General features: G+C 36.7%; 1 pseudogene; it reads right to left on the minus strand.

Moving 5' to 3' along the window:
- Positions 1 to 2,061: 2,061 nt before the first annotated feature.
- The window catches only part of LOC138435412 (BRISC complex subunit Abraxas 2-like), a 50,575-nt pseudogene continuing 35,612 nt past the window's right edge, over positions 2,062 to 17,024 (minus strand).

Below are 17,024 nucleotides of genomic sequence, written 5' to 3' on the forward strand. Positions count from 1 at the left end.
TATTCCTAGAATTTCTGCAATTGCCACAAACTAAGAAAAACACAGCTTTTGGAAGACTCTACTTCATGTTGGATTTCTTATGTTCAAAATATATTTGTAAAATTAATATAATAATATAAAATGTATAGAATCTTGCTAGTATAAACCTTATGCTGGTAATCTTCATTCATAGCAACTATGAGCATCACCAGTCTTCTCTGAAAACATTATCTACTATATTAGTAAGTTTAAACACTCAACGTTATAAGAAAATCAGTACCTTTAACTCATGCCATACATTTGACCTCAGTTCAGTTCAGTTCAGTTCAGTCACTCAGTTGTGTCCAACTCTTTGTGACCCCATGAACTGCAGCACGCCAGGCCTCCCTGTCCATCACCAACTCCCGGAGTTCACTCAGACTCACGTCCATTGAGTCAGTGATGCCATCCAGCCATCTCATCCTCTGTCATCCCCTTCTTCTACTGTGCCACTAAAATCTCCTGAGTTACAAGATCCATAAGTATTCTGGAAGTCTACATAAGAATGAACACTGACATTGTCCAATGTTATCACAGCTGTACTTTACAAAGTAATGTAAAGGCAATTTTTCAGGTAATATGATCAATATTTACATGCAAATTTGTTCACTTTGACTAATATCCTGACAATATCTGTTAACAATTTGCTTCCTTTTATGTTTATCCTTACTTTTCTATGATTTTCAGTGAAGCATTCAGTTTTTTTCTTATTTTTTTCACTCTTAATTTTATGAACTCAAGGTAGAAAGTTGCGTTTAGTTTAATATTCCCTAAATTTAAGTTGAGGTATAACCCAGATTAAAAGTTATGTTATTTCCCTCCAATATGAAAAATGTTGATTCAATCTCTGTATTGGGGGGAGGGGGGATTAAGAAGTTAAAAATATAGATCCTGAGTACTTTTTTTTACCTGTATGCCATAGGTTTATTTTTTTCCCGGATTTAAAACGAGTCTTTATTCATTAAGATTTTCAAACAGTTTATTAAATATCTTTCCTCCACAACTAAAATTAACACTAAGATTTCTCAGAAAAGCTAAATGAGTTAAATGTGTAGTAAATCCACTGTGTTTGAAATCTATTCATTGTAAAATCTGAGTCTGCTACATAACTCCTTTCTGTCATCAGTTACTGCTGTCTGTCCTCCCTTTAGGACTCTAGAACAGAGACCATGAAGTGGCTAATGCAACACAGCAATCACTGTAATCCTCCAAAAGTAGAGTAATTTATTTGATGACATCCTTATTTGGATGATTACTTACTGGTAATTAGCATGTCAACCTTATTTACAAGGCATTCATTTTAAGTGCCAATAAATACTAGGCTAGTGGAAAAAAGTTGAAACAAAGCCCTTTCTTTTGTCACAAAGTCACATCTAATAAAGACAAGAGAAGGCACATCTGATTTGTCCCAATCAGTCTTAGAATTATCAAAACTTTTCTTCTGGTAAAGATGAATTTGACTTATTATGGAAAGAAAGTTCTTTGAAATCTGCTGCTTAACTCATTTTCTTTTGAAAAAAAAAAAAAGTAAATTTCAAGGTACCATAGTGCAAGGTAAGTTTTTCATTAATAATTATAGAACATTTATAGACTTCTTGTGCTTCCTCTCTAATTCCAAACTTATTTTAAAGAACAAAAACTATGTTTATAATTTACTTTGTTTAAAGTTAGCCACATACCCTTGAACCACATCAGAATTAGACAGTTTGATTCATGGTTGCGCCTTGACATTTGCACACTGGAATGAAAGCTGAGGACCCACATACATGAAGTTCCAACAAGTTCTAAGCATAAGGACTCTCCCCTTGGGAGCGTTCAGGGCTCCGAGAAAGCAATTCTCCTCCAGGATATGTTTTAAAATATTCTCTGAATAAGTAATTAAAAACAAACAGTGCTGAGTGAAGAGTTCATCTTCTTTAGTTGAATCTGGGAGGTCTGAGTGTTCCTGGAGCCCCCATGGGTACATGTCAGTATTGGCAAATTCCTCGAATGTTGAGTATTCCCTTATATGTGTGGGGGAGCCAGTGGGAGTTAATCAAAGTTTCATCCTGCTCCACTTCCAGGATACTTCAGTCTGGCATTAGTGAAAGCATAATTGGCAGGGCCCACAGCTTGAGATCAAGGCATAAATACACTTTCCCTGTGAGAAGGGTTGGACGTGGTTTGACTGAATGGGTGAAAATCAAAGTAAGAGGGAGGAGGATCACAAGCCTCTGTATCTGCTAGCGTACATCTGCCTTCAGCTACAAATTCTGGGCATCTGAGGACCAAACACGGTGTCCAAACTTTCAGATGCCATCTGTCTCCTTAGCATCACCTGCTGCAATCTTCTTTCTTGTTCTTTTGTTTGTATTTCATCTGAGTGATTTGTTTTCTTAATTTGTTCACTTCTGCCTGATAAAATTCAACAACTCACTCACTCTTTTCCACATCTGCACACACTGCCTGTGTGAAGGGTGATATAAACCTAAGATAACCCTGATGTCTTTCATTACTCCATCATTGTTGAAAAAGTCACAGTCAGTGCCATGTTCTTTAGCAACTGGCATGACTTAATATTTGTCACTCAAGGCACTTTGTACTCATGCTGGCTAACACTGCCTAGATTGGGAATAGCAAAGGATTTCCTTTGATTATATTTTTCATTTAGTCTGTAAAGAAACTGTTTTAAAGCATAAGAGGCATTGATGGCTGTGGGGATGAAACTGAAGAGACTGAAAAGAAGATTGGTCTTGGGGAGAAAGCTGGGGAGCAGCTTGTGGAAAAACTCCTCTCTGAGTGTTTCTGCTGCATGTTCTGCCAGAATCTGTACCCATCAGTAAATTTCTTCATCTGATATTTAAGGATATCATGCAAACTGTCTTCATTAACTTTGCTCTTGCCTAGTGATAAAAACCAAAAAGTTCTGAAGCAGGCTAATGGTTTCAATTACTTGCGGAAATTCTGTATTGTTGATCTGTAAGTTATCAATGCTAACGCTTTCATCTTGTCTTTCCTGGTCCAGCAAAAATCCTTCCTTGAATCAATTCAGTTCAGTCCCTCAGTCATCTCTGACTCTTTGTGACCCCATGGACTACAGCACACCAGACTTCCCTGCCCATCACCAACTCCCAGAGCTTGTTCAAACTCGTGCCCATTGAGTCAGTGATGCCATCCAACCATCTCATCCTCTGTCATCCAACCATCTCATCCTCTGTCATCCCATTCTCCCTCCACCTTCAATCTTTCCCAGCATCAGGGTGTTTTCCAATAAGTCAGTTTTTTGCATCAGGTGGACAAAGCATTGGAATTTCAGCTTCAGCTTCAGTCCTTCCAAAGAATAATCAGGGCTGATTTCCTTTAGGATTGACAGGTTGGAACTCCTTGCTGTCCAAGGGACTTTCAAGAGTCTTCTCCAACACCACAGTTCTAAAGCATCAATTATTCAGCACTCAGCTTTCTTTATAGTCCAACTCTTACATCTATACATGGCTACATGGACCTCTATAGGCGAAGTAATATCTCAGCTTTTTAATATGCTGTCTAGGTTGGTCATAGCTTTGCTTCCAAGGAGCAAGCATCTTTTAATTTCATGGCTGCAGTCACCATCTACAGTGATTTTGGAGCCCCGCAAAATGAAGTCTGTCACTGTTTCCATTGTTTCCCCATTTATTTGTCATGAAGTGATGAGACTGGGTGCCATGATCTTAGTTTTTGAATGTTGAGTTTTAAGCCAACTTTTTCACTCTCCTCTTTCACTTTCATCAAGTGGTTCTTTAGTTCTTCTTCGCTTTCTGCCATAAGGGTGGTGTTATCTGCATACCTGAGGTTATTGATATTTCTCCTGGCAATCTTGATTCCAGCTTGTGCTTCATGCAACCCAGCATTTTGCATGATGTACTCTGCATATAAGTTAAATAAGCAGTGTGACAATATACAGCCTTGACGTACTCCATTTCCTATTTGGAATCAGTCTCTTGTTCCATGTCCTCAGTTCTAACTGTTGCTTCTTGACCTGCATACAGATTTCTCAGGAGGCAGGTAAGATGGTCTGGTGTTCCCATCTCTTGAATGATTTTCCACAGTTTGTTGTGATTCACACAATCAAAGGCTTTGGCATAGTCAATAAAGCAGAAGTAGATGCTTTTCTGGAACTCTCCTGCTCTTTCGATTATCCAACGGATGTTGGCAATTTGATCTCTGGTTCCTCTACCTTTTCTAAATCCAGCTTGAACATTTAGAATTTCACAGTTCACATACTGTTGAAGCCTGGCTTGGAGAATTTTGAGCATTAGTTTGCTGGCATGTGAGATGAGTGCAATTGTGCAGTAGTTTGAATTGCGAACTAGTTTGGCATTTCTTTTCTTTGGGATTGGAATGAAAACTGACCTTTTCCAGTCCTGTGGCCACTGCTGAGTTTTCCAAATTTGCTGACATATTGAGTGCAGCACTTTCACAGCCTCATCTTTTAGGATTTGAAATAGCTCAACTGGAATTCCATCACCTCTACTAGCTTTGTTCATAGTGATACTTGTTAAGGCCCACTTAACTTCACATATCAGGATGTCTGGCAAGTGATCTATACCTTCCTTGAATGGTCCATTTCCAGAAATAGTGACCTCCCTTTAATGGTTCCTAACAAATCCTACTTATGCTGTCATGTCCATGATGGAGATCAATTTGATTATGGAAAGAAAGGACAACAGGAAGCAAATGAGAGTCTGCCTAGCCTAGACTGGTGCTTGGGGCCCCAGCTTATGATGAAGGCAGACCTCAGAGAAGGCACTGACCTAGGGACCTCAATGTGGAGCTTGGAGCAGTCCCCAAGGGTGTTTATATGTAGAGTTCAGAAAAATCCATTTTATATTTTCAGTATATGTTATCAACTCAATTTAAGATCCTTCAGATTTTTATAGAGGTTTTAAACCAATCAAATTTGTTATTCTAATTGTTATTTAGATGTTATCTTCTATAATCCTATTTTATGCTCTTACTTTACTTTTCTTCTTAATTACCTAATTACTTGTTTTGTAATATATTACAAGTTTTGAAATATTAGGATATTCTTTTTCCATTTTGCCTTCAAAAAAAGAAGAGTTGAACATTTTTATAGCTGCTTGCTTCTCCCTTACCTTCTGACTCTTCCAACATATCTGTATTTTATCTTGGAGTTAATGTCCATTAATTGTCACTTGTTTTTCTTTTGTATCCTACTCTGATCCAGCAGTTATGCCAGTTAAGATTTTAGTACTAGTTCTCTTTTAATTTTGATGTTCTGTATTCTAATTTATTCTTATTAGTCTTTCTCCTATCTTAATGATGTGGTATAATTAAGCCTAATTGTTTCTTCTCAAAAACAATAGCAACACTTAGTGGATATTCCATTATTGGTACAAAACAGTACCTATAACTTTGAAAAATCAATCATTTAACTCTTCATGTTCATCAGTGATTCCATGAGTCTTTGAATTTCTGGAGACATATTTAGGAATACCCTATACAGTGTGTTTTTATATATAAGACTGAAGGATGATCAATTTAAATAAAACAAGAATTTGTTTTAAGTGAACAAAATGCTAAAAAAATATATAAAAGAAAACAGACATTATTGTTGAGCTCAAAGTGTGGAATTCCACATTTAAAAGTGTAGATTACATCTCCCAGTGTTTTATTCAGGAGAGGATATTTAAATAAATTGTGAAATCCATATTTGTTTGTTATGTTATTTCATTGTGTTTAGCATTGAAAATTAAAGTTAAAATTGTTAACATCTTTCAGTAGTAGCTTATATTTGTACATTTTGCTTTGAACATACAAGGTCTTTTTAAAATTTCTCTTAGTTCCCAATATTGAAAATTCATTTCTTCTAGCTCTAGGTTTTTAAATTTTATTTGTTACATCTTTGCTTATTTACTAATCCTTCTTTGTTCTGTGTTTTTCTCTGTGGACTTCTCTTACTTACACAGTATATTTTTATTCTCCATTTCCTAGTGGAATAAAATTGCTCCAATCTGTTTTCTATTTCAGGCTAATTCTATGACACTATGTTAAATGTTCTCAATGCTGTTTTATTTTTATACAGAAATTATTTCCATCTTTCTTGAATCATTGTTAAGATCCAGCTTCAGTTTACTAGCCATTGATATGAGTTGTTTTTATAAAACTTTCTAGGAATTCATATGAAAGACCCTCTTTAAGAATTCATATTACCTTTAAATTTTGTGATTTTTATTTTTCTTTGATGTTATAGGATATTTTGTTTGCTTATTTGTTTTAAAGTGAGAACTGAATTTTAAAAATTAATACTATCTATTAATTATTAATACTCTCTATTAATCTTCTGGGATACAGAACTTGAAACAGACATAAAAGTCCCAATGTTTGTAACTGGAAAGTGGACCAGCTTAAGAAGTTCCCTCTACTTGCCTTCAAAACTCAAATATTTTCAGAAACCCATTTTTCTTAAAAAAACAACAACAACACAACTCTTGATTTCCTGTTGGCAATTTAACATCCCAAGGTAGGGATAAATGAATGAACAAAAATGTACTTATATAAATGGTTACTGCAAGCCATATGTTAGAATATAGTTAGCAGCACTCTTTCTAACAGCTCAAGCTAGTAAACCAAACAAGTAGCAAAAGCAAATTTTCAGGAACAACAAAATGAATAGATAAATTGTAGTATATCCACGAAATGTGATGTTAAACAACAGTGCTAATGAATAAACTGCTAACAGTGCCAGTACTCACACACATGGTACTGAGTGAAAGAATCCAGCCACAAAACCAAAGCTCATCTATGGTGAAGAGAAGTGGGCTAGTGTTACCTTCAGTGAGGGAACTTGTGACTGGGAGGGAGCAAAGGCCCCACTTGGGAATTGGGAAGGTTTTTTTTTTATTGCTCTGGAAAGGTGTTATATGAACATGTTCACTATGTGAAAATTTATTGAGAAATGTAATTTATGCAACTGCATATGTGATTTATGCAGTTGTTTGTGTGCTTGTTATACTCAATAGCTTATCTTAAAAATGTGTGGAATATAGGGGTAACAGATTGCGTCTGTATCTGCCATACATGAGTAATTGTCTGCATTGTCTGTAACAGATACATTGTCTAACAATAGCAGGCATCATATGCCATTAAACAAGAAAAAGTGTTATGCCATAAATGAATGAAGAGAGGCTGAAATAATTTTCATGAGAAAACAGAAATGGCTTCATACAGGAATTGTCAATGTAGAGGATTGATTAGGAGCATCGAGAGACAAAGTGAAAGGAAATCAGTTAAGGAACTACTATAAAACTACAAGGATCATATCTTAAGAGTTAAGGGTATTGTGCCTTGAGCAGTTAGGTGATTTTTAAATATTTGCTAAACGTGAACAACATTAGACTGAATGCTGTCTTTGACAATAAACTGAATTACCATATGGAGGAAAGAAAGCACAAGCTTTTCTCATTATTCATACAAATTATCTTTTGGGAAAATTCTGACCATGAGCATGGGTTTTTGAAATTTTGATTCTCATTAAACAAAAACACATTGAACAAACTTTTGTTTATATGGTCATTAGTGTGTTGGAAAGATGGAAACTAATAAATATCAAAAAAGTGACAAAGCAATTGCAAATTACACATTATAAAGACTTTCAACTCAGTGAACTCATTGATTTATCTTTGCACTTGTTCTTTTTTCTTTATTTAAAAAGTGTAAAACAATATTCTGCAAATGCAGATGTAAGAAAATATAAGAAGAAAAAATTGCATATACCCAAGTGGAGACATTACTTTGTCAACAAAGGTCCATCCAGTCAAAGCTATGGCTTTTCCAGTAGTCATGGATGTGAGGGTTGGACTATAAAGCAAGCTGAGTATTGAAGACTGATGCTTTTGTACTGTGATGTTGGAGAAGACTCTTGAGAGTCCCTTGGACTGCAAGGAGATCCAATCAGTCCATCCTAAAGGAGATCAGTCTTGAGTGTTCATTGGAAGGACTGATGTTGAAGCTGAAACTCCAATACTTTGGACACCTGATGTGAAGAGCTGACTCATTTGAAAAGACCCTAATGCTTGGAAAGATTGAGGACAGGAGGAGAAGGGGATGACAGAGGATGAGATGGTTGGATGGCATCACCAACTCAATGGACATGAGTTTGGGTAAACTCCGGGAGCTGGTGATGGACAGGGAGGCCTGGCATGCTACAGTTCACGGTGTCACAAAGAGTCGGACACGACTGAGTGACTGAACTGAACTGAACTGGACTGAAGGTGACTTCCCTACCATGGATTAAATGTACCCACTCATCCACTGAGACAGTATCTGTTGTAGAGGGTCTAATTTCACTTTCAGCAGGATTATTCAAAGAAAAAACAGAGAAACTCAGCAAGTCTACTAAATGTGGACTTCATCAATCAGCTAGCAAACACAACCAAGTCTAAAACAAGTCAATGATTATTTCTATTGGGTCAGAAAGCAGAAAATCAAATATGTAGCAGCTCTGGATTTCTTCAAGAATGGCAAATTGTCTGAGGTCAACAAAACTTTCTGCAAATGTTGCTTCTCCTTGCAAAAGATCTTATCAGTATCACAACTGCAGACATCCCTGTCATTTTTAATGAATTTGGAAAATGATGTCACTTACAACACTGAACTGTGAAATATAAATGAGAAAGGAAGCAGATGTAGACTCAAAAGAAGAAAAATAACTTTTAAAAAAAATCTCCAAATTTATTCTTAGCTCATGTAGAGGTGATGGTGACAAATAAGAAACCATAGAAAGTAAATAGAGGAGACCAGTGGGGGTAAGACTGAATGAAGAGAGACAGGAACCGCATCAGAAAGCCATGCCACCTCCTCTCCCACACCATTCCCACTCTTGCCTCATACTTTCCTGGCTTGGCACTTCATACAAATATGTAACTGATTGGAAAACTCCTTGAAGAGGAATTGTGGGGGGAAAAAACCTCTGTTCACTTACCCACAGTGGACAACCTGGTTAAAGAAGCTTGCTTTACTGCAATCTCCACTTGAAAGTAAGTAAAATCCAATGAGGAGTATATGAAAAAATAAGATTTATAAATGTGGGAAGGAAAGATCAGTACATGCATATTAAGTAAAAGAAATTTCTAAAGCCTCATCATATGTGCAGATTATAACAAAATTGATCATTTCTAGATATTTTAAGTCAAGACAGTACCAGATCACTGGCATTCCATAAACCAGAACAGAACTCTGACCTGGTGGCATCAATCATCCAACTAGGTCATGCAGAGCAGCTTACAGACCACACTTCAGTTTGTCGCTCATAGTATAATTCTCACTGTAGCCTTTCTGCCCATACAAAGCAAAGATTTTAGAGCAGAAAACTTTCATGTCAATAATTTTTTTTTGATTGGTTCATTCTTGGGCTCCTGTACTGAGCTAGATTAATAAAAAAAAGCCTCATGAGCAGAACTGAGACAGACATGCCCAGATTTTTGTGTTTTATGCTTTGTTTTGTTTTAGGTTGGGGAATCTATCTTGTCTCAACTCCTAGTACCCAGTATAGGCAAAGGGGGCAAGTCCTCAGGATAAAGGGTATGGGAGGCAATACCTTGTTTATACAGTTACTCTGTGACCTTAGGCAAGTCATTCCCCCTCCTCACAACTTTATTGCACCCTTGTAGAGTGTGGTTGGTAATAATACCTCTTTCTGGGATTGTTTCAAAAATGTAATTAGATAATGCCTATGGAAAGCACTTTGGGAACTCTAAAGTGCTCTGCAAATAAAAAGGATAAAAGATTGGAAAGCAGCCTCTGGGTGGCTCCTTCTCAAATATGCCCAGATATTAACATTTTAGTGGTGAAAAAGGAGTGCTAATATTTCTCATTGGCACTTTTGTACTGCAAAGTGAGTAATCTAAGTAGAAGGAATATATTTTTCCTTGAGACTCAATAAAGCTATTTTCATTTTAATTGGAAATTTGTGACACATAAATATTTTGATTTTCCCTGAATTGACCCTGTTGGAAAAAAAAAATCCAAGCGTTGCTCACCACTTGTCTAATGGAAAAATCCAAAAGTCAAAGGAACCCTGTCCTTATCCTGCCATCAAAACCTTGAGTGTGACCTTGGACAAATTACTATTCTTCACATCAATCAGTTCTGTGCAACAAATATTTATACAGCCCCAAAAGTATGCCAAGTTCTGGGCTAAGCTTGAAGAGCAAAGAAAAGAGCAGAAGACATCATCCTTTACATCTAAGAAGTTGAAAATTTAATAAATGTTTTCATCTTCCAAACAGAAGGGGTCTCTCAGATGTGTTACGAGGATAAAAGGATTGGGTGAGAGAGTGCTTGGCAAAATTGGAAAGTGATACATATGCAAAGTGGTATTATCACTAGACATGAAACCATCAGTGGCATGAAAATGGTTAAAGAATACTTAAGGGATTAATGTTTATAGAGTTTCTGTTCCATATAAAGAGATCTACCTATATTATTTCATCCACACAACAAACTGGTTAGATAAACAGTAATAACTGCTTTTGACTAGTGGAAAAATTGAGATTCATTGGTTAAAATCACTTAGCTAATGAATTAGAGCTACTATACAAACCAAGGTCAGTCTCATGCAAAAAGTTACAAAAACAGTTGATGTAGATTGTGCATTGCTTCAGAAATCCACACACATTTTCACTGGAAAAGGAGTTGCCCAAACTTAACAAGCAGCAATAATCAGCTGTAGAAATGGCTAAGAAGATATTTTTTTCAACTTATTTTTTTAATGTATTTTAAGAAAAGGAACAAATGAACTGTAAGTTAATTTCACTAACAATATATCAATGTAAAGGAATCAAAAAATGGTATCACTGTTTTCTTAACTCCCTAGACACAAGTCATGCCTAGAATAATTTTTGTCTAAAAGCAAAACTAATGTTGTTTTCTGAATCCTTAAGTAGCTAGAATGTATGGCAAGACTGTACATTTCAGCACTCATAAGGTTAAAAGAATTATTTAGAGAGGACTTCATGAAATAATTTCTGTAATGCTTTCTCTGTGGATTAGCATACCAAGCAAAATACAAAAGGTAGCTTAATGCTTAGATATATTAAAATCAAGAGCTTAACGTCTAATATCCTCTCTCCAATCAGGTATGGATTTACAAAACATTTTACTATGGTTGTTATTTTTCCTGGCTAAACCTCACAACTAAATCCACTAGCCTGAAAGATTGCTGAGTTATATTGGTTTGATTTCAAAATTTATCTTCAACCTATATAGCAGAATGAGATAAACTCCGAGGGTATTCAAAAGCTTGAAACTGCTTAGAAACAGCTAAGAGGGGTACATGTAAATCAAGCAGTCTGGAATTATAAATATGTAATGACTATTTAGGGATAAAAAAATCTTAAATGATTGACTCCCTTGCTGACCTAAATGGCTATGAATTAACATGGTTCCTTCACAGCAGAAAGAGAGCTACTAATATTTATCTAGCATCTACTAAATGCTAGACTCTGTGGTAGATGCTTTTTATACATTATTTCATTTACCTCCCATAAAAACCCTATGAAGCAAGTAATGCTGTCTTTATGTTCAGGCCAGATGATGGAAAACCCTGATGATAGGAATGGGATTTATAATTCAAATAATGATCCAAAATACACAACTAATAAATAGCAGAGTCAAGATTCATCGCCTAGTCTGTCTAGTCACTTCAATATCCTTCATCCCTTTTCATATCAGCTGCTTTAGAAGCTGTCATCTCTTCTCTATTTGCCATGTGCAAATACAAAATCCTTGAAAGGCAATGAAAAGGTAATGAAAAGAATTCCCATTATAGGTTCATTCATTCACTTAACAAATAATTATTAAGTACCTGCTCTCTGTCGAGCCCAGTGATGGGCAACACAGTTGTGAAGAAAACATATATGGGTTTTGTTTGTATGGGGTTTTGTTGTTTAGTCACTAAGTCATGTCTTACTCTTGTGACCCCATGAACTGTAGCTTGCCAGGCTCCTCTGTCCCTGGAATTCTCCAGGCAAGAATACTTGAGGGGGTTGCCATTCTCTTCTCCAGGTGATCTTCCCGACCCAAGTATCAAACCTGTGTCTCTTGCATTGGCAGGCAGATTCTTTACCACTAAGCTATCAGGAAAGCCCTCATATGAAGTTTACAGTATGAACTGGTTTACATTTTGAACTCAAGGAGTCTCAAAGTAACTCAGAATTGAAAATAAACTAGACTCCACTTTGTGAACCGGATGGTTCTGGTTTGTCACTCACTGTCTGGTGACTCAGGCTAAACATTAAGTACATTGAGTGCTGCTGTGTCATCTATAAAATAGAGATAATAAAAATTGTAGTATTTACCTCAAGGTGGTATTATGAGGAATATATAACACAATGCATATGAAATCACCATCAACACAGATAGATAGATGCATATACCCATATAAGAATTATCATTCAGCTTATTAAGGAAAAGATACACTTTTAGCTTATGAAAAAGTAATTATGTGACATGATGGCAACAATTTCTACCAGACTGCATAGTTTTGCAGCTCCTGCTCATGTAGACATATAGATGATAAATTGGAAAATGAACTGCAGAAAAAAATGATTTTTTAATTATTCTAATTATTTGATATACAGTACCAAGGCAATTTGGAACCTCATAGAGTATAACTTTGGAATTTTTATCTTGTGGATTTAATTTAACTGGTCAACCCAAATGCTTTACCAACATTGGGTGGTGAGAGTGTACCAGGTTAACAGAAATATTTAACACAAAGAGATGCTCATTGTCCAGTGTGCCAGGCACTGTGATGGGCACAAGAGATGGTCCATATTCTCAGAGAACTAGCGGTCTACCAAGGGAGACAGAAAATAGCCAGATGCTATTCATCATTGCTGAATGTTAAACGAGGAAGTTTTAAGGCATTACAAAAACACGGTCTAAGTCATTTAAACCCATTCTGTTGTTGTTATTACTTAGCCACTCAGTTATGTCCAACTCCTCATGACCCTATGGACTGTAGCCTGCCAGGTTCCTCTGTCCATTGGATTTTTCAAGCAATAATACCAGAGTGGGTTGTCATTTCCTTTTCCAGTGGATCTTCCCAACCCAACAATTGAACGTGTGCCTCCTGCATTGGCAGGTGAATTCTTTACCAGTGAGCCACCTGGGAAGCCCTAAGAAAGAGGTACCCTGGGCATAAAGACTTCTGAGGATGTGTTGAAGAATGTGAAATTTCTCCTCACAGTAAATATTAGGAGACTTTGATTCTGAGTTGAATTTTGACTTGCGGACAAGCAATAGGATTACAGTCAGACTTGCTCTTGTGAGCCATCTCACTGGTATCTGGGTGAAGAATGAGTTGGTAAAGTTAAGCCAGGAGGCTGATTAGGAGCATGCTGGAATCTCTCAGCTGGAATTTCTGCTGAGTTACCATGACCCAAGACTGATAATAAGTGACTACTGTAAAAGCAAATCATAAGCATAATGAATTATTTGCCAGAGAAATGAAACACTAATTGCAATACAGGAGACTAGGGAGATGCGGGAAGATCAACTGTAGGAGAAGGACATGGGTTCACAGAACAGCAAAAGTATAGTGAGTCATTTGCCAAAGAAATGAAATACTAATTGAAAAGCCGGAAGTGTACTGAGTAAGGTGAGGAAGATCATAGAAGTGATTAAAGTGACTTCCTTTGGCTTAGGTTAACTGGACTTCCAGGATTGACTGGAACAATCTTCCTTGCCCTCACCCCTCCAGGCCTTCCAATTTTCCTTTTTGTCAGGGGGAGAAGTGTGATTGCTCCCCTTTCAGTAAGTGAAATGCAGGCCCCATCTGTGGGATGCTGAAGGCCAGGCTGATACAGCATTTACTTAGTTGGGGGCAAGGGTCTTCTCTGGCTGAGAATTCATTTGTGGCTTTCAGCCCTCTCTTTGTCATCACATTCATAGCACTCAGACTATTTCTTCTCTGCACACATCCCTGCTGTAGAGCAAGGTATTTTTTGTCTCCCACAGGAGGGTGGATTTATTCATTTCAGTGGTGTCATAATATTGAACAGCTGGTCACTGTATCTCACTGTCTCCCTTCTCACACACTTCTGCTTTGTCAGCCATAGTCCCATGGTCAAAGGCTGTGAAAACCTGCTATAAAAACGTGTTATAAAAGCAACTACGCTGATGAACAAAACACATAGAGCCTCTGGATATAAGTGAAAAATCCAACAATTCATTTATCTGTCCTTTTCCTAATGGGCTCTTAAAAAAAAGTTTATGTTGATATAAAGCCTCACATTTGAATGATCTATCTCATATTTTTATAGTTATAATAATTATTGACCTAACTTAACTTGTGACTTTAAAAGGAGTATATTATTAGATAGATCAGTTATGCAACCAGAATGTGGAAATTAAATAAACTATTCAGAACTCACAGATAAATGTAATAACTGCTGATACATAACAGCAGAACACATGACTCCAGGATGAATTGCCAACACCCACACCAGGTCTAACCCTGGAGAAGGAAATGGCCACTCACTCCAGTGTTCTTGCCTAGAGAATCCCAAGGACAGAGAAGCCTGGCAGGCTACAGTTCATGGAGTTACATAGAGTTGAACACAACTGAAGCAATTTAGCATACATTCACACAAGGTCTACAGGCTCTGGTTAGCTGAACTGGCCCTTTGATCAAACTGTAAAGCAGACTGAAAGATAATCTTTGTTCAAAGTCAAAACTCCATGTGTAAGTCTTCCCATTACTATTTTGTATTATCTGTGGACTTGTGATTGATGTTGGAATGATAATAATAATAATATAGTAGTAAGAACAAAAACAATGATAACTGAGCAGTTGTCACATAATGGTTAATATAGAAACAACAATAACAATAAGGAAATAACAACCCACTCCAGTATTCTTGCCTGGGAAATCCCATGGACAGAGGAGTCTGGTGGACTATAGTCGCAAAGAGTGGGACACAACTTAGTGACTAGACAAGAGCAGCAGCAAGATGATTAAATAGGCAGGTTCCGGTTCATGTTTCTAGGTTTAGTGTAATGGCTCCAAGACTCTAACACGATGTGTGAGCTCAGGCAAGTTACTTATTCTCTCTGACTTTCTGTCTGTTTCTCTTTTTCTAAATAACTGTCATTCATGTGTAAGAAAAAAGTTCTGTTATGGTTACTGAGCGGAAAGATGGGGGGAAAGAATAGTTATGGATTTGGGGATGGGCATGTACATGCTTCTGTATTTAAAATGGATAACCAACAAGGAAGGACCTATTGTGTAACACATGGAACTCTGCTCAATATTGTGTGAGCCTGGATGGGGGGGGGGAGTTTGGGGGAGAATGGATACGTGCATATGTATGGCTGAGTCCCTTCACTGTTCACCTGAAACGATCACAACATTGCTAATTGGCTATAGACCAATCCAAATGAAAAGCTAAAAAAAAAAAAAAAAAAGAAAGAAAAAAATGTTGGTGGATTATAATAATATCATCTAACTGATATATTTTAAGGATTAAAAAAAATAATACCTATTAAGGGCTTAGAAAATTATCTGGCTCATAGTAAACATTCAATAAATGTTGCCTACAATCACTATTTTTAAAATATGTATATGTATCTATAGTATTATATTATTAAAGTATTATTCATATTATTGTCATCATTATTACTTCTAGAAGAGCTGACTCATTTGAAAAGGCCCTGATGCTGGGAAAGATTGAAGGTGGAAGGAGAAGGGGATAACAGAGGATGAGATGGTAGGATGGCATCACTGACTCAATGGACATGAGTTTGAGTAAACTCCGGGAGTTGGTGATAGACAGCAAGGCCTGAAGTGCTGCAGTCCATGGAGTCGCAAAGAGTCAGACACAACTGAGTGACTGAATTGAACTTAATCATTATCTGACCTACCTTCTGGTTCACAACAACCTCATGAAGTAGGTGGTAAACATAGCTCTGCAGTTACTCAGCTTATTAAGGGATTGAGTCAGGATTTGAATCAGATATGCCCAATATCAAAGTCTATAAGGCCTTGCTTATTAATTTCTTATTGCTTCTATAACAAATCACCAAAAACTTATTGTCTAGCATGGGTCTCACTGAGCTAAAATTAAAGTTTGGCAAGCTTATGTTCGTTTGTATTTAGGGGAGAACCCATTTCCTTGCTCATTCATGTTGCTGGCAGAACTCAGTTCCTTGTGGTTGCCAGACTGAGGTTTCCATTTCCTTGCTGGTTGTCAGCTAACTATTTCCAGCTTCTAAAGATCAACAAGTCTCTGTCTCATGATATCCCTCCTTCAATGTCAAATTGAACTTCACTGAGCAAAGTCCCTCTCATACCTCAAATGTCTCCTGCCTATTCTTTCAATCACATTTCTCTGACTCCTTTGCTTTCCTCTTTTACTTTTAAGGGCCCATGTAATCAGATCCACATAGATAATTCAAAGTAGTCTCCTTACCTTAAGGCCATGACCTTAATTTCATCTTCCAAGTCCTTTTTGCCAAGTAGTGTAACCTATTCACATGTTTCAGAGCCTAGGGCATGGGCATCTTCTGTAGGCCATCATTCTATATATTACACTGTGGCACCTCTGATTTGTGTGGGGGACCAGCTGGAGTCAGAGCAGAAAAGCTGCAAGTGATGGAGAAAGAGGAAAATGAGCATTATAAGCAAGAGGATACATTAATCAAACTTTCTAAAAGATAACTCTAATTGCATACTAAGTAAGAGACCAATGGTGAAAGCAAGAGTGTGGGTGCAATAGATCAATTTCTTGAGAAACAAATTACAAATTTATTAAAGCAGTAAATAGGGAAAAGCGAAAAAACTAAAAGAAATTATGGATACATATTAATTTGACAGTACTAATTAATTAATTGGTTGAAAAGAAATGAATTACAAAGAAAGATTATTAGAGTTGAGCAAATAAGATGTGTATACAAGAATATTTCAAGGGACTAACACAAGAATATTTCAAGGGACTAACATCACAAATTTATTAATGTCTCTTACC

Source organism: Ovis canadensis, chromosome 1 (assembly GCF_042477335.2).
Source record: "Ovis canadensis isolate MfBH-ARS-UI-01 breed Bighorn chromosome 1, ARS-UI_OviCan_v2, whole genome shotgun sequence".
In the NCBI taxonomy this organism is placed as follows: Eukaryota; Metazoa; Chordata; class Mammalia; order Artiodactyla; family Bovidae; genus Ovis; species Ovis canadensis.